Consider the following 23,547-nt stretch of genomic DNA (forward strand, 5'->3'; position numbering starts at 1 on the left):
ATCACATTGGCCATTCGGCCCTATCACATATATACACCTTCACATTCATCACATCGGCCATTAGGCCTTATCACATATATATATACACACTTTCACATTCATCACATCGGCCATTAGGCCTTATCACATATATACACACTTTCACATTCATCACATCGGCCATTAGGCCTTATCACATGTATACACACTTTCACATTCATCACATCGGCCATTAGGCCTTATCACATATATATACCTCATACAAATTTCATATTTTTCTTGTACATCAATTTCAGCAATAGCTTATAAGCAACTCAAATAGTTTCATCAAAGTTCACAACAACATCACATATTCACTACAAGCAGTTTTCCTGAGCAACAGTCACTAAATTGTTTATAACTGGAGCTACGAAATTCAAAATCAATTACCGTTAAATTTCCCCGAATTTAGACTCATGTATATTTCATCCATAAAATTTTCAGAATTTTAGGTGTGGCCAATCAATACCAGATTTTTCTTAAAGTTTCCCCTGTTGCACTGTTTGACTAATCTGACCACTCTTCACTACGAATCAAATTTTTCATTGTACAGAATTCATAATGTGTTCTATTTGATTCCATTTGAAACTAGACTCATTAAGGAGTCTAAGCATATAAATCTTATCTCATAACCATTTTTGTACAAATTATAGTGATTTTCCAAAAACAGAATAGGGGATTTCGGAGTCATTCCGACACTGTCCCGCACAACTTTAAATATCTCTTTATAGGAAATTTCTTTGCTCACACGGCCTCTTTTATAAGGAACTAGACTAATTAAGCTTTGATTACATATTTTATTCAGCCTATAATTCCACACCAACAATTTATGGTGAATTTCTAAAATCACGTTACTGCAGCTGTCCTAAGCAAACTATTACAATTTGCTCTTAAATTTCCAAGTCCAAACACTTATGAACTTACCATTTGAGCTTTAAACATATCATGACCACATCATATCTTATTAAATCAACTCATTATGTCCTATTTTGATTGAATTTACTCAACGTTTGATCACTTAAAACTTACCTCGGATGTGGTCGAACGATCTCGTGACTATTTGATCACTTTTTCCTTTCCTTATCCAACTTTGGTCCTCTTTGCGTTTAAGCTTAAGTACAACAATAGATTTGCTTAGGTACTTAACTAATATTATTCACTTAACAATTACATTTGGCAATCACATATCATTTAATCTATATCTAGAACAATAGATTTAAATATGTATCATATTTATGGTCCAACATAGCAAGAAAATTAAATAGGCCGGCTTTACTAGCCACACTTAGTTCTATTATAACATAACTCCCCTTACTTATATGTACATTCGGCACAAGCAACTTCATTTCAATTTTGCCATTCTTGAACTTATCCATAATATCCTAAGTTCATTTAGTAGCTAAGCAACAATTATACAAATCAACAAGCATTTAACAACAATGTACTTAACCAACCCTTCAAGCATACATTCGGCAATATATATATATATGTTAATGACGAAAACACTTGAGTCAATTCTAAGACTTCCACAATCTTCATGCTTACATGCCATAACCGTATGGTTCTTATCACCCTTGGACCACAAAATGCATGAATTTCCCAAATTCTAATTACTATCTTAAGCTCAATTTAGCACTCATTTAGCACTTCAACATAGCCGATTGTCATCTTCACACATTTAAAAAAAAACATTTGCCATGAGCTAGCTTCTATACTTGATGACCACTCCAAATATACAAAGATTTTCAATGAAAGAGCATTAACATTGTGACAGCCCAAAATTGACCCTAGTCGGAATGTGGTTTCGGGACCACAAAACCGAGGCGTAAAAATAATTTAAAATTTATTTTGATGCCTATAATATGTGTGTATTCATGTGTGACATTTTTGATGGTTCGATTTAGTGTAATAAAGGTGAATTTCACTAGAAAGGACCTAGTAGTAAACTTTGAAAGTATGATGGGGAAATGTGTGATGACTAGTTGAAAATGCATGCAAAATTAAGGGATTTGCATGTCAAATTCCCCAAAGATGGCATAGTGGCGGCCATGACATGGTTTATGGGCAAAGAAAACATGTTGAAACATGTTTTGTTAATGCATGATGTATTAAATGATAAAAAATTAATGATGTTGGATGAGAAATAAAAAATGTGTGTGAGTGTGGCATTCCCCCATTGCCGTGCAAGTGAAAGAAGAACAAGAAAAAATTGTTCATCCTTGTTCTTTCCTTTTGGCCGAAAATACTAAGGGAGGAGATAGGAGTTTTGCTTCATGCTTGGTTTGGAAGAGAACAAGAAGGAGATTTGGCTATACTTGTATCAAGATTAAGGTATGTTTGAGGTTGTGTCATGAAGTTCATGCTTGTTTTGGTTGCTAACTTGATGTGCATGTTAGCCATGGTTCAAATCCTTGTTATGCCATGAAAATGGTATTTGGCCAAGGTTGATATTGTGTTAAAGCCATTGCATGCTAAATGTGAAGCTTGTTGATGATGCATGTAATGATGGATTGACTACTCTTGAAATTTCTTTTTAGTATTCTTGAGTAGGGCATTGAAATCTTTGTTTAACCATGACCGAAGTTGAAAGGGTATGGTTGTGATGTATTCGGCCATGGTGCATTCATGAGCATGATTTATGCTTGTTACTTGAATGGTAAAAAATTTGTGTTTTAGATGGTTATGAACACCTTGAGATTGACCATGCACCTATATGTGTATATGTTTGCACATGATGTTTTGGTTATGAAGTAAGTGATAAATATGTTTGCTTAAAGAAGAAAATGTTGAAGAATGGTTGTGAAATTGCAAGTACATTCGGCCTAGTACACATATGATGTGAAAATCTTGGAATTTATTGTTGATTTGGTGCAAGTATGACTAAGTATAATCGGCCATATGAGTGCTTGATGCTATATTATAAGTATTGAGCTACAATATGTAAAGCATTAGCTAGTAAAATGTGTGCCATTCATGTGTGGTGTTAAACATGTAATTGGCCTCAACATCAACATGCATAATCGGCCATGAATGAGTGCCTAAGAGGTTGAGTTGTTCGCCATGAGTAAGCATGTTGAAGGCTTTGTGTGTTAAGTCGATTCATGAATTCGTACTTATGTGACTTTAATGTCTAGTGAGTATATGTGGGCTAAGTGCCTTGAGTTCTTCTTTTCGATACTCAAATGATTGAATCAAATTATTTGTTAAATTAAGCTCAAGAGCAAAGGGGGACCAAATCCGATAAAGGGAAGGAAAAAGTAGTCGAATAGCCATCGGAATCGTTCGACAACATCCGAGGTAAGTTTTCGATACCGAAACTTAGATTTTGATTCGATTGAATGAAGTAATAAGCAATCGAAATTCGCCCTTGTATATGGCCATTGAGCCGAAATGATATTTTTGTTAAGTGAATTGTGCATAAAAGTTTTGTTGTGAAAATGAAACAAAGATGTGCATGAATGTTCGAGTGATATCCGGGCTAAGCCCGAAGGCAATTGTGCGAATTGTGATATCCGGGCTAAGCCTGAAGGCAATTGTGCGAGCTATGATATCCGGGCTAAGCCCGAAGGCAATTGTGCGAGTTGTGATATCCGGGTTAAGTCCCGAAGGCATTTGTGCGGGTTACCATAACCGGGCTATGTCCCGAAGGTGTTTTGAACGAGTAGCTATATCTAGATAAACTCCAAAGGTATGTGATTCGAAATTTATAAGCTGCTGGAAAATTTTCAGTTAATGCACTTGTGAAATTCCCAACAAGGTATGTTTTGTGTGTGCTTTGCACACTATGAGTAAGTGCGTTGAATATTCACTCCAATGATAAACGAGCTATCGGCCTTAACTAAGCCGTTGTTTGTGTATGAAAATAAGAGTTGGGATTGTGAAGTAAGCATGTCTTTGAGAAATTGTGCATATGAATTATTGTTTAGCTACTTGAATGCTATGCTTTGGTTGTGTGTATATTATGGCTCAAACTTACTAAGCATAAATTGCTTACTCCGTTTCTTTGTTTCTCTGTTATAGATTTTGCTCGTTAGCGATCGGATTCGGGATCATAGAAGTTGAAGTCAACCACACTATCAAAGCCCTTTTGGTACTCCTTTAGTTGAGTTCGGATATGGCATGTATAGGACCACCCTCGGTTGTTTTAAGTACTTGTGATGTATATGTGTACGGCCATGCGAAAATGGTTCGTAAAAGTGGAGTATGGAATTTAACCATATGTGGTTTGTAATTATATTTGGTTTCATGATGTGATTATGGTTTGGAATGAGAGAGTTGGTCACATGATCAGCCATTGGAATGGCTAAATATGATCACATGTGGACCTAAGTATGACTAGACTATAGTTGGTCCATGGGAACTACAATATAGGTAAAGCCTACCTTAAAAACAGAGGCTGCCAGCTGCAGTGACATGGATGTGAAAAATCACCAAAATTTGTAGGAATGGTGTTAAATAGTGAATAAATTATGTGATCGAACCTTGACGAGTGTATTTTCATTTGAAAGTAACGAAACGATCATATGATCAGTATACTGAGAGATATTAAAGTTCTCGTGAGACAGGACCGGAACGGTTTGTGGGTCCCCTGTCGCGGCTTTGAAAATTTTCCATAAATTATCCAGAATGAATTAGAAGTCATGCCTTATATGCGCAGATTCCTTTTTGAGTCTAGTTTCATTGGAAACAAACGTTATCAGTATTGAAACCCTGTACAGAGAGATATTCAAGTTGTAACGCGCGAAGGTCAGTGTAGTCGACCCCTGTAACATGGGCGACTTTAACTAATAAACTGTACCAATTGGCCCGACCAAAAATTCTAGAAATAAATCCATGGATGGATATATGAGTCTAAATTCAGGTAAAATTTACGGAATCAGTTTCTGAGTTGTGAAACTCGAGATATGCTTTTTAAGGAGACAGTGATGCAGTTTTCCAGCTTGCCTGGGAATGTCAAATTGGTCGGTGCCATAAGTGGTTTTGGCTTGTTAACCCCTCGTGTCCGACACCGGCAACGGTCTCGGGTTCGGGGTGTTACAATTTTATTGGTATCAGAGCTACGGTTTAGTCGATTCTAGGACTACCGTGATATGTTTGGGTCTAGCTATACATGCCATTAAGTGATGAATTGATAGTGTGGTGATTTCTGACCATTTGACTTTGTGTTTGTGTATAGCAATGGATCCGATCCCAACCGAGCAATAGCTGATGATGTGGAGAGTGTGGCGCTGCTCCGCGCAAGAAGGGAGTCTTGGCGGACTCTCAACCTATTGCCGACAATCCGAATGATGAGGCTAAGCAAGCCTTTTATAGTGTGATGAATGATTGGTTTAACCAATACATTCGAACTAACACGACTGTTCCACAACCTCCATTCCCGACTAATGCAACCCCCGCACCTACAATACCTCCGGTAACTGACCAAGTAAGGTCAAGTAAGCCCCCAGTCTACAGGATTCAAAAACATGGGGCCACTGAATTTAAAGCTACGGATGATGACGATGCCGAGCAAGCTGGATTTTGGATGGACAACACTATCCGGGTGCTCGATGAGCTATCTTGCACACCCGATGAATGCTTAAAGTGTACTATCTCCTTGCTACGCGATTCCGCCTACTATTGGTGGAGTACTCTGACTTCTGTTGTGCCTAGAGAGCAAGTAACTTGGGAGTTTTTTCTAACCGAGTTCCGAAAGAAGTATATCAGTCAGAGATTTATGGACCAAAAAACAAAAGGAATTCCTTGATCTTAAGCAAGGTTCCATGTCGGTTACCGACTACGAACAAAAATTTGCGAGGCTTAGCCGATGCTGCTGAAGTGCATTTCTTGAAGTGTGATGTAAACGCTCAAGATGGGTGAACGATGATATAAAGTGTATGTTGGCATTTTGGAAATCCAGAGTTTGTGGCTCTTGTCGAGCGGCGTGCAAAGCCGAGGAGCTCAGTATGGAGAAAAGAAAAGCTGAAGTGGGAGCAAGGGAGTTTCGTAAGAGGTCTTCGGGGAAGCCCTTCCCACAGTCATCAAAGAAATTTAGAGATGGCTTAGGCCGGTCTAGAGACATTTCGGGCTTTTCTAGACGAGACCGCGATCGACCCCCTATGGGCACGCGAGTCACTTCGATCGCCAGTGTTGGCAATGATCGTCGAGACAGAACGGAGTGCCAATATTGTGGCAAATGGCATTCTGGGAGTTGTAGATTCCGTGACCGCTCCTGTTACAAGTGCGGATCAGTCGATCATTTCATTAAGGATTGCCCGAGCTTATCTGGACAAAACGTAAATCAAAGTGGGAACCCGGGTGCTACCACAACTCGAGGTAGGCCGTCTAGAAACACGGGCAATGCTAGTGGCGGTTAGAGAGGATCTAGAGATGCCACCATCAGATCTGAGGCTCGTGCTCCTGCTAGGACTTATGCCATACGCGCACGCGAGGATGCTGCCTCACCAGATGTTATTACCGGTATCCTCACTCTTTTCGATACTAATGTGATTGCTTTGATTGACCTCGGTTCTACTCATTCTTATATATGCGAAACCTTAGCATCCAAGAAGACTTTGCCCATTGAGTCTCTTGAGTTTGTATCTGGTGTCAAACCCTTGGGTCATTACGTGCTCGTCAACAAAGTGTGTAAGAAAAGTCCCCTAGTATTTTGAGGTTCTTGTTTTCCGGCGGACTTGATGCTTTTGCCATTCGACGAATTCGACGTTATTCTTGGTTTGGATTGGTTGACCATGCACGATGCGGTTGTAAATTGCAAAAGCAAGACTATTGATCTAAGGTGCACGAATAACGAGTTAATTCGAGTTGAGTCTACGGACTTAAAGGGATTGCCAGCTGTAATATCAGCAATGTTGGCTCAGAAATACGTAAGAAAGGGGTGTGAAGCATACCTTGCGTATGTTCTAGATGACAAGGAGTTAGAAAAGAAACCCGAATCGTGCGCTGGTTTGTGAATACCGGATGTTTTCCCGAAGAATTGCGGGTTTACCACTGTTCGGAAATAGAGTTTGGCATCGAATTGGTACCGGTACCATTCCAATTTCGATAGCTCCGTATCGTATGGCACCAACGAATTAAAGGAGTTGAAAGCTCGGTTGCAAGAATTGGTGGATAGAGGTGTTGCTCACCGAGTTTTTCACCTTGGGGTGAGCCGGTGTTGTTTGTGAAAAGAAGGATGGAACCATGAGGTCGTAGATCGACTATCGTCACTTAATAAAGCGACGATAAAGAACAAATACCGTTATCAGCGATCGATGACTTGTTCGATCAACTGAAGGAGCCTCGGTGTTCTCGAAAATAGATTTGAGATCGGGCTATTAGCAATTGCGAATTCGAGATTCGGATGTACCCAAGGCGCCTTGAGCGAGATATGGTCACTACGAGTTCCTAGTGATGCCATTCGGCTTACTAATGCCCTGCGGTATTTATGGATTTAATGAATCGGATCTTGGACCATACTTGGATCGGTTTGTAGTCGTGTTCATTGATGACATCTTGGTCTATTCAAGAAATGAGACCAAACATCTTTGAACACCGAGGTTAGTCTTTGCAAATTCTACGGGATAAGCAATTATATGCTAAGTTCAAGCAAGTGTGAGTTCGGTTAGAGAGGTTAGCTTCTTGGGGCATGTGATATCTGCATCGGGTATTCGAGTCGACCCGAACAAAATTTCAGCCATACTTAATTGGAAGCCTCCGAGAAATATTACTGAGGTTCGGAGCTTTTTGGGGCCTGCCGGTTATTACCGACGATTTGTATAAGGTTTCTCAACGATAGCCACGCCGATGACGGCTTACTCCAAAAGGATGTTAAGTTGAATGGACGGAGAAATGTCAGAAAAGTTTCGATCAACTGAAGACTTATTTGACTAAAGCCCCAATTCTAGTGCAACCCGAATCTGGCAAAGAGTTTGTCATCTATAGTGACGCCTCCCTACTTGGGTTAGGTTGCGTATTGATACAAGAAGGTCGAGTTGTGACCTATCGCCGAGGCAATTAAAGCCACATGAGAAAAATTATCCGACCCATGGTCTCGAATTGGTCGCCATCGTATTCGCCTTTAAAGATATGACGACATTACTTATTTGGTGAGAAGTGCCATGTGTATTCGGATCATAAAAGTCTCAAATATTTGATGACTCAAAGAGACTTAAATCTGCGACAAAGACGTTGGCTCGAGTGTTAAAGGATTATGAGTGGTCATTGACTATCACCGGAGAGGCGAATGTGGTTGAGGATGCCTTAAGTCGTAAATCATTATTCGCTTTACGAGCGATGAATGTGCACTTGTCCGTCCGATCCGACAATGTGTCAGTAGTGAATTGAAAGCCAAACCATTATTGATACATCAAATTCGTGAAGCTCGAGAAAGTCGACGACGAGTTGGCGCAAAACGGCTGAGTGTGTTCGAACAAGGACTCGGAGTTTCAAATCGATGATGACGATTGTTTGAGGTTCGAAGTCGTCTGTGTGTTCCAAAGAATTGAACTTATTTCGATATCTTGAACGAAGCCCATTGTAGCCGAATGGCGAACCACCCGGGGAGTACGAAGATGTACAACGATTTGAAACGTCAGTTTTGGTGGCATGGTATGAAACGAGACATCTCCGACTTTGTTTCGAGATGTTTAATATGTCAACAAGTGAAAGCGGAACATCAAGTTCCTTCAGGATTACTTCAGCCGATCACGATACCCGAATGGAAGTGGGATACAAAGTCTATTGTGACTGCCATTGTCAGCAAGTAAGAAGGATGCGATTTGGGTCGTTGTAGATAGATTGACTAAGTCGGCTCACTTTGTCCCCGTACGTACGGGTTTTTCAATGGACAAACTAGCCGAACTGTACGTTTCTCAGATTGTGAGATTACACGGGGTGCCTACTTCCATCGTGTCGGATAGAGATCCGAGATTTACCTCGCGATTTTGGAAGAAGTTGCAAGAAGCTTTGGGTACCAAGTTGCATTTCAGCACCTCCTTTCACCCCCAAACCGATGGTCAATCCGAGCGGATAATTCAAATACTTGAGGATATGTTAAGATGTTGCATCCTCGAGTTCAGTGGTTCATGGGAACAGTGTTTGCCTTTGATTGAATTTGCTTACAACAATAGTTTTCAATCAAGTATTAAGATGGCACCCTACGAGGCTTTGTACGGTCGTAAATGCCGTACACCATTGTTTTGGACTGAGCTCGGTGAAAGCAAAATTTTCGGGGTGGATTTGATTAGAGATGCTGAACAGAAAGTGAAAGTAATCCGTGAAAGTCTGAAGATAGCCTCCGATCATCAGAAGTCGTACGCGGGTCTGAAGCGTAAAGACATCGAGCATCAGGGGGGAGATAAAGTGTTTCTCAAGGTTTCGCCTTGGAAAAAGATACTCAGATTCGGCCGTAAGGGCAAGTTGAGCCCGAGGTTCATTGGGCCATATGAGATATCCGAGCGAGTCGGTTCAGTTGCGTCTCGTTTGATATTGCCCCCTGAACTCGAAAAGATTTACGATGTCTTTCATGTTTCGATGCTTCGACGCTATAGATCTGATCCATCGCACGTGGTTAGTCCATCGGAGGTTGAAATTCAAGGCAATATGAGTTATGAGAAAGAACCGGTTCGTATCCTATCACGTGAAGTGAAAGAGTTGCGAAACAAGCGGGTTCCGCTAGTGAAAGTGTTATGGCTCAAACACGGGATAGAAGAAGCTACTTGGGAAGCGAGAACTCTATGAAAGAGCGATACCCAACCCTATTTACGGTAAGATTTTCGGGACGAAAATTTCTTAAGTGGGGAGAGTTGTGACTTAAAATTGACCCTAGTCGGAATGTGGTTTGGGACCACAAAACCGAGGCGTAAAAATAATTTAAAATTTATTTTGATGCCTATAATATGTGTGTATTCATGTGTGACATTTTTGATGGTTCGATTTAGTGTTATAGAGGTGAATTTCACTAGAAAGGACCTAGTAGTAAACTTTGAAAGTATGATGGGGAAATGTGTGATGACTAGTTGAAAATGCATGCAAAATTAAGGGATTTGCATGTCAAATTCCCAAAGATGGCATAGTGGCGGCCATGACATGGTTTATGGGCAAAGAAAACATGTTGAAACATGTTTTGTTAATGCATGATGTATTAAATGATAAAAAATTAATGATGTTGGATGAGAAATAAAAAATGTGTGTGAGTGTGGCATTTCCCCCCCATTGTCAGTGCAAGTGAAAGAAGAACAAGAAAAAAATTGTTCATCCTTGTTCTTTCCTTTTTGGCTAACTTATTTATTCAATTAGCTAAAAATTATAACATCAAAATTTCTATATAAAATTATAATTGGCTTGTATTAATTAAATAATAATTATTACAAACTTACTCATCAAATTTCTGGTCCCGAAACCATTATCTCTGACACTATTGAAAATGGGTTGTTACACAAAAGCTAGTGCGTTGGGTGTACGACTTCTACAGTACGTAGCGTCATTCACAATAGTGGAATTCATAGCCCGAGACATGGGTAAATGATACCCTCTCATTGACATTACATGGTTGATGAAAAGTAAAGTGGTCACGGATCGTTCGTCTTTGTGAGGAACAACTTGATTACTATTTAATAGTAATTGACTTTTCATGAAGGAAGATGTAATGGTTAACATGAGATGAAATAGAACCATATTAGGAGAACATATATTATCCCAAAGAGATCAAGGATATCCTATGAGAGTAACACACTTATGACAAGGTCATTGGATGAGTACTAAGTAGTTGCTTTCGTAATGGTATGTCGTTAGGGAGAGCTCAATCACGATACTATAGTGGAATGACTTCGTGACTAAATGAGTTTATAATTAATAGACGAAAATCTGAAACTTAATTATAAATCATTTGAACCCAAATTACATATGTTCAATCAATCCCGTCCCTAGCTCATTGAAATTAGAAATGAATTGCGTATTTGAATTAAAATGAATAGAATGAATAAAAATATAGAGATGCAAAACATTCAAAAATGGTTATGGTTTTTTCTAAAATGGAGAAGTGGAATCATTTGAAAATGAATGTGGTTTTCTCAAAATGAAAATGGAAATAAAAATGAGAAATGATTCATTTGCAAATGTAGATGAATTAGTTAAAAATGATCAGGAGAATGAGTTTATGTTTTTTAGCTATTTTAAAGCCCAAAAATGAAAATAAACTATTAGATCATAGTGAACAAGTTGAATTGTGAAATATTAAATATATTTTTCAAAATTTTAGTAGGGTAAAATAATCATAATTTTATTGGGGTAAAATTGGAATGAGAAAATTATTTAATTGGAAAATTATTTTTTATTTTGGAAAACAGAAAAAAAAATGTATTGGGTTGAATTAAATTATAAAGTGTTGAATTAAAAGTCTAGAAAATACATATAATTGGGCTCAATACAACGGCCTGAATCCCCATCATAAAACATATGAGGGGACAATGGTGGAGCCTAGTAGAGGCCAGCGGGGACATGGCCCCTCCAAGGTTTTAAATTCTTGCAATTTAGCCCTTTGTAAATATATTATGGCCCTCCTAAAAATATAAATAGCCCCCCAAGGTTTAAGATTTTTGCAATTTCCCAAAAATATTGCTTCTTTTGGATAGATTGTTTTTATGTTTAAATCGATTGTCATGTTGGAATACTGCTTCTTTTGAATCGATTGTTTATATGTTTAAATTGATTGTCATGTTACAATACTTTTTTTAAATCAATTGTTTATATGTTTAAATCGATTGTTACGTAGGATGTCTAATTTTAGCTTGCCCCTCCTCCAAGAGTAACATCCTAGCTCCGCCACTATGAAGGGAAGCACACCCTATTAGCCCCTCTTCCTCTCCTAGCTGGCCTAGAAAGTTTTTTTTTTTCTATTTGAAATAAACTTCTACAATTCAACAAGGGTTCTATTTTCTCTCTCTATAAATAGATGACACCAATAGAGTTATTCACAACAACTTTGGAACATTGTTACTTTACTAAAAATAAAGAGAATTTATTCTCAACTATTAAATATATTTATCCAGAATAATAATTCTACTGGTTTCTATTAAAGAAGAAAGAATTTTCATTTTCACCCAAAAAGAAAAGAAAACTTTGTGTAGTTTTGTGTTTTAATTCAATTGGTTCGAGCCCACTTTTGAAGTAGTTCGTGGTATGAGAATAGCGGAGAAGATCGCTTGGTTGAAAGTTGGAAAACATCAAGGATCCGCTTATCAAAAAATACAGGTACGATTTCGGTCTAAAGTTTATTACTATAAAAATCACAAACCAGGTCGATTTTTAAAATTTTAATTTTTCGCTGTACAGGAAAAACATTTTTCAATCTGGTTTTTTAATAGAGTCTAGGAAGGTATGTCATTTGAAGAAATCCCTTTATGGATTGAAGCAAAGCCCTCATGCCTAGTTTAGAAAGTTTGGTGAGGCAATTCAACAGTTTGGATTACAGAAAAGCAGTTGCAGTTAGTCAGTGTTTTACAAATGATCTGAGGTCAGTGTTATTATTCTTTTAGTATATGTCGATGATATCGTTATTACAAGAAATGATGATGTTGGTATCTCTTCTCTCAAGTTTTTCTTACATAGTGGATTTCATTCAAAAGAGTTGGGTCAGTTGAATTACTTTTTGGGGATAGAAGTAACAAGAAGCAGAAAGGGAATTTTTGGTCTAAAAAAAGGTATGTTCTTGATCTACTTGCAGAAACTGGAAAATTGGCAGCTAAACCTTGTAGTACTCTAATGGTTCCTAATGTGCATATTAGAAAAGAGAACGGTGATCCTTTTGATGATCTTGAGAGATATAAAAGGGTGGTTGGGAAATTAAACTACCTCATTGTAACTTCGCTGGGAGTATTGTTAACTAGTTTATGTCTGCACCCACAATCAAACATTGGTTAGTGCTAAAGCAAATCTTATGTTACTTAAAAGGAGCTCTTGGGCATGGCATACTATACAATAATCATGGGCATACTCGTATTAAGTGTTTCGCGGATGCTAACTGGACCGAATCTAAGATGGATAGAAAATCTATTACTGAGTATTATGCTTTTGTTGATGGAAACTTAATATCATGGACGAGTAAGAAGTAGAATATTGTATCTCAATCTAGTGTAGAATTGAAATATAGAGCTACAACACAGTCCATGTGTGAAATCATGTAGATACAACATATGTTAGCTGAAATTGGGTTGGAGAATTTGTCACCAACAAAGCTCTTGTGCGATAATCAAGAAGCTCTTTGTATCGCCTCAAATCCAGTTTATCATGAAAGAACCAAACATATCGAGGTTGATTATCACTTTATTTGGGAGAAAATTTTGGACAAGTCAATTTCCACAGGTTATGTGAAGGTAGGAGAACAACTTGTTAATCTGTTTACTAAGGCACTTAATAGGAATCGGGTTGACTATCTATGTAGCAAGGTGGACATGATCAATATCTATACTCTAGCTTGAGAGGGAGTGTTACAAATTCTTATTGTTGATTTTAAGGTTTTAATTTTTTTTCTATTTTTCTTTCCTTATTTAGGCAATATAGACTTGTATATATAAACACACTAACTCTAGAGAGATGTAATACAAGAAATTTTCTCTCCATTCTAGTATATTTGCTTTTCTTCATTTCCCATAAATGCGATAACAATAATGTCAAGGCTAAGATCCAAGGAAAGGAAGGAATTCCCTCCAGACCAACAAAGGCTTATTTTTTCTGAGAAACAACTTGGAGTACCCTTGCATACTATAACATCCAAAAGGACTCTACCCTGCACTTGGTGCTTCATCTTATAGGTAGCATGCAAATCTTTGTCAAAACTCTCACAGGAAAGACCATTACCCTCGAGGTGGAGACTTTCGACACCATTGACAATGTGAAAGACAAGATCCAAGACAAGGGATCCCATGATCAGCAAAGGCTTATTTTTGCTGGAAAGCAACTCGAAGATGGTCGCACCCTAACTAACAACAACATTCAGTAGGAATCTGCCCTCTACCTAGTGCTTCGTCTTCGAGGTGGCATGCAAATATTTGTCAAGACCCTCACTGGAAAAACAATTACATTGGAAGTTGAGAGTTCAAATACTATTGATATTGTGAAAGACAAAATTCAGGAAAAAGAGGGTATCCCCCCCCCCCGGCCCAAACCAGTAAAGATTAATTTTTGCAGGAGAACAACTTGAGGATGGAAGGACTCTTGCTGATTATAATATTCAAAAAGAGTCAACTCTTCATTTGGTTCTTCGACTTCATGGTGCAGGTATTTGTGAATACTCTGACAGGAAAGACAATCACATTGGAGTTTGAAAGTTCAGACACCACTGACAACGTGAAGGTGAAGATCCAAGACAAGGAAGGTATTCCTCCGGACCAGCAAAGGCTAATCTTGCTGGTAAGCAGCTTGAAAATGGGAGGACGTTGACCGACTATAATATCCAAAAGGAGGCGACCCTTCACTTGGTGTTGCGCCTTTGGTGGTGGGATGCAGATCTTTGTGAAGACCTTAACAGGAAAGACAATCACTCCGGAAGTTGAAAGTTCAGATACCATTGATAACGTGAAGGAAAAGATCCAGTATAAGGAAGGGATGCCCCAGACCAATAGAGGTTAATTTTTGCTGGGAAGCAACTGGAGGATGGTAGAACTCTTGCAGATTATCACATTTAGAAGGAGGCTACTCTTCATCTTGTCCTACGCCTTCGTGGTGGTGTTTAAGTTGGAATATTGGAGTTGTTTTTGTTTGCTTGGGCCATTTAAATGGCTTTAAATAACATCGGAGAACTCACTTGGATTGGAAGTCTGCTTTATTGTTTGGTTCTCTTGTGGATTAAACATTTTATGGGTTATGTTAGATTATAATGTATATATCATTCTATAAATGTCTTCTTATATGTGGGTTTGCTGCTGGCATCGGCATTGTGGAAGTTACTATCTCATTCTATACGTTAATATATATATTTTTTTTTTTGGTGTATGATATGCTGTTGGTAGGACAAAACCGGTGATGTCATATATATATATATATATATATATATATATATATATATACTAATTTTCTAGCCATGCAATGGATGTTTGTTTGTATATTTTATAAAATTTTATTATTTAAATAATAATATATTATTAAAATTATTGATGAAACATTGAAAATTTTAAACAATGTTAAAAATATACTTAAGTTTTGAAATATAATATATTTGTAATATAATTTAATTTGAAATAAAATTTTAAATCATTCTAAATTTTAAAAATAAATTTTAAAACATTTTTAATATTTTTAGTTTAATTTTAGAAATAAAGTTTTAAATGATTTTTAATTTTAGAAAGGTTTAATATATCATTTAGTACTTGAGTGAGATTTTTTTCTAATTTGGTACTTATGTTATTTTTGTTTCAATCGATACTTATATTTGAAAATATATATATATATTTTTGATACCTAAAGGCAGATGTTAATATTTTTGTGTTTAATTCAAGTTTTATGGTTAAGTTGATGAAAGTTAATTTTAATATTGTTATATTTGAATTTTCAAGATTTTGTTAATAGAGTAAACTTAGTGTTAATTTTGAATTTGTTTAATGTTGCTTTAATTTGTCAAATATAATCAGATGAATGTGATTTAATTCAAGTCTTAAGGTAGATTTGATGAAAATTAATTGCTAATTTTATTAACTAATTGTGAATTTTCATTAAATCAACTCTAATATCCGAATTAAAAACTAAAAATTGACAAAATTAACTTCAAATACTAAAATTTATAAATCTTATCAAAAATAGATACAATGTTAGATATAAAAATAGCACAGATATCACAAAAAAAATCAAACTTATTTACCAATTTATATATTAAGCGTTTTAGAAATATATAATATAGCCAAAAGGATCACATCCACAAGTATTTACAATATTTGCTATACATTAACGTTATCTAAATTGTAAATCCGTTACTCTCTAATATTTATTGTATTAATTTTATGGTAAGGAAGGAAAGCAGCCGAAGGAAACTTGATGAAATTACCTATTTAATTTTGATAAACTATATCTATTTTTATATTTGAAAACTTTCGAAATTGACTTTCCAAAATACAAATTCTTTTCTTACTGTTGAGAAACATAATTAATATTTTGCATAATGATTTTTGTCTTTCAATTTTACAAAAAAATATTTTTAATCATTCATTTAATTTTTATCTTTTTTCTCGTGTAAACTTAAATTGTTTGTTAATCACCCCAAAATAGATAAAAACGTTAACGTTTATTAATTTTGTCACATGACAAACACATTGGTTTGGTTTGATTTGGTTAGCTTAACCAAGTGATACCATGTATGCTAAGTTAAGGAATATAAGCCTTGATTGATGGTTCGATCCCCATAAGTGCAACTTCCATAATTAATATTTCTAACAATACTTACATCTCTTCTTTGAGCTTGCAAGTTATATCTACATCAATTGAAGTGCTCCTTAACTTTAAGAACCTGATTGGTTTCTTCTCAGAGTGTGAGATATAAACCCCCAGAGTGGGACAATACCTTTTATTTAGGCTTTGAGATTAACCTCCTCTCAACACATCCGCTTTGTTTCTGTTCATGCAAGAGTTAATTTTTTTTTTCACTTTTTCACTTTTAGTTATTGTAGCAAAGGTGAAAGAATGTCTCAAATGTTTATTCAGTATTTGTAGTTTTTATCTCTTATTTTTAGCACATATTTTGGTTGATTCATCTCAATACTATTTAGGCTTTGTTTCTGTTCATGTAAGTGTTGAATTTATTTATTTACTTATTTTCCATTTTTATTCATCTGAATTTTGTTAATGCACTAAGTATTTTTATCTGTCATTTTGAATTGTTCTATTTTATTTTTGTTTAAAAATAAATATATTATTTTATTAAGAAAATGAAGTATTTGATTCTTGAATTCCGATGCATATCTCAAAATTTATGAATATGAGGAGAGAAAGAAAACATTTGAAGGTGTTTGTATATGGACGTGGAGCTTATAAGGTAAATCTTTTTCATGATAAATATTCAGGCCTTAAGATTGAATTATTTAGTAAATATTAGCTTTTGTTTTTCCATATAAATCTAAAATGGTAACCTATGTCACTAATTAAATCTTAACAAACAATGAAAAATGATGGAGTTATAGTGGGTAAAAATAAATATTTACATCTAAGTCATATTTTTTGCAATGAAATAAAATTAGAAAATCAGACAAACTCAACAACTGGGATGCAAACAAAATGATTGACAAATTTCATTTTAACAGCTTTAAAATAAGTCTACCTTTTATTTATAATTAAATGAACAAATAAATTTATTCAAAAAAAATGAACAAATAAACCAATGTTTCATTTATTTTGATACTACAAGATTATTTTAGTACAATAAAAGCAAAAACATAATTTAAAATTGGAACAATTTTGAGGTTTTAATCTTTTATTATTTATTTACAATTTTATAATGCATTGTGATAATATTTTTAGTATAATATATTTTCAGTTACTTTGGAGTAATTTCAACATTTTAATCCGACTCCAAATTTATGTAGAAGAATAAATAACGGTAAATTAGATTTTTATAATTTATATAATCAAGATAAGAATTAAATTTAAAATAGTTGTTTTTATGAAAAATTTAATTACTTTTTACTAATAAAATCTTAAATGATTTATGCTCAGTTTCTTGATAAGATAATTTCCCATTCCCAATAATACTCTTTTTTCTTCTCAACCATTTCCAGTTAGAGTTAATAAAATAAATTAAATATTTTTAATTAAATTTAATAAAATATATTTCAATAGATCAATATAAAAAGTAAATATATGAAAAATATTTGATTTAATTTGAAGTTAAATATAATTTATAATTATTTTCCTAAAGGAGTCTTTAGAGATGAATAGAAAATATTCTTGGCGAGAACAATAAACATTCCCTGTAAGAAAAGACGAGTGAATAGGAAATATTCTTTGGCGTGAACAATAAGTATTCCCTGACGAGAAAAGATCAGTGAATAGGAAATATTCTTTGGCGTGAACAGTAAATATTCCCTGGCAAGAACAGGAGAAATTTCTGGCAGAAACAGTAAGATTCTCTGGCGCATGAATAGTGAATATTCTCTGTAGTTTGTATTTTTGTAACCAGAGAATATATTCTCTGAAAAGTTTTGAGATTGTCTAGAGGATTTGAGGATGAAATTTGTAATGTGATAGTCTTAATCGTAATTTGTATTTTCATTATATAATTGAAACTTTTTAGAGAATTTATCCTCTAGTTATAAAAATATAAACTACAGAGAATATTCACTATTCATGCGCCAGAGAATCTTACTGTTTTTGCCAGAGATTTCTACTGTTCATGCCAGGGAATATTTATTATTCATGCCAGAGAATATTTCCTGTTCACTCGTTTTTTCTTGCTAGGGAATATTTACTGTTCACGCCAGAGAATATTTCCTGTTCACTTGTTTTTTCTTACAGGGAATATTTATTGTTCTAGCCAGAGAATATTTCCTGTTCATTTTCATTCATTTCTTTCTTTTGCATAATTTTTTCTTGGTCCTAGTAATGGTTACTGAGGTGGAATCGTCTACATGATCCACCGTTTTGATTGAAAACGCTGAAGATTTCTCATCTTCGAATTCAGAATCCATTGCGTTGAGCATTTCAGCCATGAGTTTTTTTGTATGCCTTTTTAGTCTTAGCTTGAGCTAACATCGCACTAGCTATTGATTTTGCTTGTAGGAATTTTGTTGTGGTTTGATCCGGGGTTACGGACTTACATAATCTAGAATTCTTGTTGAAAAAATTATCCAAATATTTTGAATCATAGTTTTCGTCATTAAATTTGTCCCACCATTTAGTTATGTAGTTTCAAAGTAATAATTGAGTTCCAGTACATTGATCTTGTTCATAGGAATAATCCCAAGAAACAATCCAAGAAATGCACAGTTTTGAGAAAAAATGGATTGTTCTGTAAATGTGTTTTTGGTCTGGTTCATGTTGAAATTTGTCAAAGAATTTGGGCTTAAGTTTTGAATTTTTTCTAGTAGGATCTCGAAGGATGATGGTCCATAGCAATTCCGCCATTCTTGGAACCATATTTGCAATATATGAGCCAAAAATGTTTCATATGTTGGTTGTTCATTAAGAAGGCGTTGTACCACGCCATTTGGTAATCACAATATGTGAAATATGGGAGGTGGTCAATTTTGGTGGTAAATTTGGCTGGAAATTTCTTTGGAGAATTTGGGTTTTCACCCCAACCACTTGGTTGAAGAATTTTTAATATTTGGGGTAATAAAATTTGGATCTTTTGGGTCTGTGTAGTGTTTAAACAGTACTGATGTAACACCCCTAACCCATATCCGTCGTCGGAACAGGGTTATAGAGCATTACCGAAGTTTACAGAACAAATATAACTATTTCATGTCATTTATTATTCATGTCTGAATCCAATCATATTCAAACATAATGTCCCTTAAATGGACCTTCAAGGTCTAACTTATGCGTTAGAAACAAATCGGGACATATTGAAAACTCAAAAAATATTTCATGAGATTTCAAATTTTTTTCTTAAAAACAGGGGTCACACGTCGGTGTGGGTAGGCCGTGTGGCTAACACAGCTAAGTGACACACCCGTGTACTAGATCGTGTGGGCATTCGATGTGAGGCACACGATCGTGTCCTATCTCATGTTCTTACCCGTGTAACTCTCTGACTTGTATCACATACCAGTCACACGTTCGTGTACTAGGCCGTGTGGATAATTTAATTTTTGAAAATTAGGTGCATGATTCATACGACCAAAAGACACGCCCTGTAAAGACCCAAAATCTGTGAGCACCGAAAAAGTATATTATCGGGTCTTCGACGTAGTGAACCGGGTTTAAAAATAATTATTAGAAATATTTATGAGTTTAGTGGTGTGTCTAATTAGGTTTTAATTAGGTGAATTTAGCTTAATTTAGAGTAATTAGCAAAAAGGACTAAATTGAATAAGAGATAAAAGTTTAAATCTAAAGCAATAGAAAATAAAAAGGGCCAAAATGGCAAATATGCCATTAAGTAATGGTTGAGGCAGCATAAATGTCTTAAAAATCTAAGATTTTATTTAGATTATATATATTATATTATACAGTTGATTATTATAATTATTAATTGTTACGGTTTTATATTATTGTTAGAATTACTATTAAATTATTATTATTATTATTATTATTATTATTATTAAAAACAAATTAAAATAAGCACAAATGTATGGTGATTAAATTATACAAGTGTAATGCATATATTTATACATTTGTAATATATTTATTTAATTACTTTTTATTTAAGTAAAAGATTTTATTATATTAAAATATTAAATTATATAAAATAAATAAAATAAGGACAATTGGATGGTGAGAATAATAGGCAAGTGTAAAATATATATGTGTCCAATTGTAATATATATATTTGTTATTAAATAAGATATTTATTATTATAATAATTATTATGATTATTATTATTAAGTTAATAAAAGTAAAGAAATAAAACAAAGTAAAGAAGAAACAGAGGCCATTTCGAAACAGAGCAGGAAAGAAAAAGGAAAGAAAGAAGAAAGGGAAAATTAAAGTTTTAAAGCTTGAAGTTTAATTGCTAATATCGAGCCTGAAGCATCGGCCCAAAAAGGGAAAGAAAAGATCATCGAGGATTAAATTTGAAGAGAATTTTGGTTTGTATCACTATAACTCAAGCTTTATAATTAATATGTGTTTAATTTAATATGTATGTGTGGTAAGTATTTTAAGGTAAGTATTAACTGATAAAATTTGTGATTGGGTATTAAAATTGAGATTGATACTGAACTGAATTATAGGATACTGAATATTGTTTTGAATACTGAATTGATGTGAAATTACTGAATATTGTTACGTATACTGCATTGAACTGTAAAATATTTGATGAAATGAATTACTGTACTACTGTGAAAATTGATCGAAATAATAAATTATAATTAATATTGAATTGAAATGGAAATTGTACTAAAAAAATGAAAATGATTTGAGTACCCTATTAACTAGTCGGACTAGTCGGATATAGTTGGTATGCCATAGGATATGAAAGAGTATGGGTTTTTGTCGGCTTACTGATCATGCACTTATGTGCCGACTACTGTTACTGTTACTGTTACGGTTCGACACTTTGTGTGTCGAATACCGTTACAGTTACTGTTACAGATTTAGCACTTTGTATGTTGAATACTGTTACTGTTACTATTACTGCTACCATTACTGATTACTGTTTAGGTACTGTGTACCGTTAAGGCACAATGTGCCATACTGGTGTGATGGTTGGAATCCGTGTATCCGCCGAGTCCGAGTCAAGTTAATAAGGGCAAATGAAATAAATTTACGATAAAACTAAATTTGAATGATATGGCATATGTGAAAGGTGAAAACTAAAATAAAGAAATAAGAATGGTATATATATATTTTCAAATGATAACATAAAAAGATTGAATTGCTCATTAAGTGATGATAATTGTAATGTAAAAGTATATGTGTGATTTAATATATTTAATTATAAATTGAATTATAGTGATACCACTGAGTATATGCATACTCAGCGTACGGTTGTTTCCGTGCCCAAGTTGTAGAAGCCAAGTACTAAACCAGCATCCAAAGCCAGACCTAACTTTAGAAAACTTTTGGTGATGCATATTTTCTTTTGGTAATGTGGCATGTACATAGGATGTGTATAAAGGTTATTATGTTTTGAATATAAATGGTTAAAAATGTTAGTATTATAAGTCTAAGAATTATAATGAAAGAAATTTATCCATTTCAAATTAATTAGTACATTGATAAATTTAAATTGATATTATATTGATTGAGTTTGATTAGAAGGTATTTTGAATAGAAAATTGACTATGTGAAATGAGTTGGTTGAATTGGTTATATTTGAAATGGATACGGTTTTAATTGCAGGAGGTTTTATGTAAAAATAAGCAGAAATGCTGTCGAAATTTATAAAAAAAAATTAGAGTACTTGAATGAGTTCTGTTTCTCTTTTAATACATGTTTTAGACTTCGAGAGTTCATTATAGGGATTTATTTATTAAATTATACTATGAATGTTATTTATTTGTGAATTATTCGTAAGTTGTCTGATATGTCAGGTAATGCCCCGTAACCTTGTTCTAGCGACGGCTCGAGGTTAAGGGGTGTTACAATTTTTGGGATCAGTTCTAAGGTTTAGCCGATTCTCTGACTAAATTAAGCTCGTAAATGAGTCTAGAAGTACATGCCACATTTAAGTCGAAACTGAGTCGGGTTTTTGGATGCTAATATATTTAATTGATTTTGTTTTATAAATAAAATGTCAGATGAAAGAATGGATGATGTTGAACAGGAAATGTATACTGGAAGTCAAGAATTTGAAGAAACTGAATCTGCTACACCTAGTGTGAATTCGTTAGATAATCAACCTCCTAACGTAGGAAGAGAAAGAAATAACTCACAACTGTTAAGAGCTATAGCCAATGCATTACAGCATGTAGCGGCAACTATACCTGCTACTACATCAGTACCTACTATCAACCGGGCCCCGATTAAAGAGCTATGAAAATATGGTGCCACGAAGTTTTGGGGACTAAGAGGAATTGATTTGTCCGTTGCTAAAAATTGGATAGAATCAACAAAAAAGAGTTTTTCAACAATTAGATTGCACCCCCGAGAGAGTTTGATATGTACTGTATCACTGTTACAAGGAGAAGCGTATCTCTAGTGGGAATCTATGGTTAGGCATTTGTTGGATGATCAGGTAACCTGGAACTTGTTTCAAAAAGAATTTCAGAAGAAGTTTATTGGGGAAATGTACATCGAAGAGAAAAAGCAAGAGTTTTTAGTGTTGAAACAGGGTAATAGGTCAGTACTGGATTATGAGCGAGAGTTCTTTAGACTGAGCAGGTATGCATCAGAATATATTTTAACCGAGGCTGATAGTTGTAAACGATTTCTACGGGGACTGCGAGATGGAATCAATATTCAATTGGTAAATCTCAAAATTACTGAACTTGTTTATTTGGTTGAGCGAGCGAAAATGATAGAACAAGTACTGGGCCTAGATAAAAAGTCAGAAATGGGTAAATTAGCTGGGAAATGTATGGGAACTACCAGTTCTAATCCATTACCGAAGAGATTCTAATAATCAAGAAGTGGTTGGAGATCAAGCTTTCGATCTGATAGGGGTGATAGAAGCAGAAGAAAATAGATTACTGTCTCCACCAGTAGTGTAAAAGCTCCACCCCAAGAAAGTAAAAATCTTGAATGCGGTTATTGTGGGAAAAGACATTTTGGTGAATGCTGGAAGAAAATCGGAGGATGTTTCCACTGTGGCTCTACTGAACACTTTGTTAAAGATTGTCTGAGAACTCAGAGTAGTACACCTGCCACATCGGAGATCGGTATCGACTGCTAGAGGTAGAGGAATGTCCAGAGGAGGTTCTGTTTTGAGGAGAGGAGAAGCTGGTAGAGGCAGTGATATAACTA

The 23,547-nt window shown here is 34.9% G+C and overlaps 1 pseudogene; it reads left to right on the plus strand.

Annotated features, from left to right (window-relative positions):
- The first annotated feature begins 13,600 nt into the window (after nt 1-13,600).
- LOC108466847 (polyubiquitin 11-like) lies at nt 13,601-14,729 on the plus strand (annotated as a pseudogene).
- Nucleotides 14,730-23,547: the final 8,818 nt, after the last annotated feature.

This window comes from Gossypium arboreum, chromosome 2 (genome assembly GCF_025698485.1).
Source record: "Gossypium arboreum isolate Shixiya-1 chromosome 2, ASM2569848v2, whole genome shotgun sequence".
In the NCBI taxonomy this organism is placed as follows: Eukaryota; Viridiplantae; Streptophyta; class Magnoliopsida; order Malvales; family Malvaceae; genus Gossypium; species Gossypium arboreum.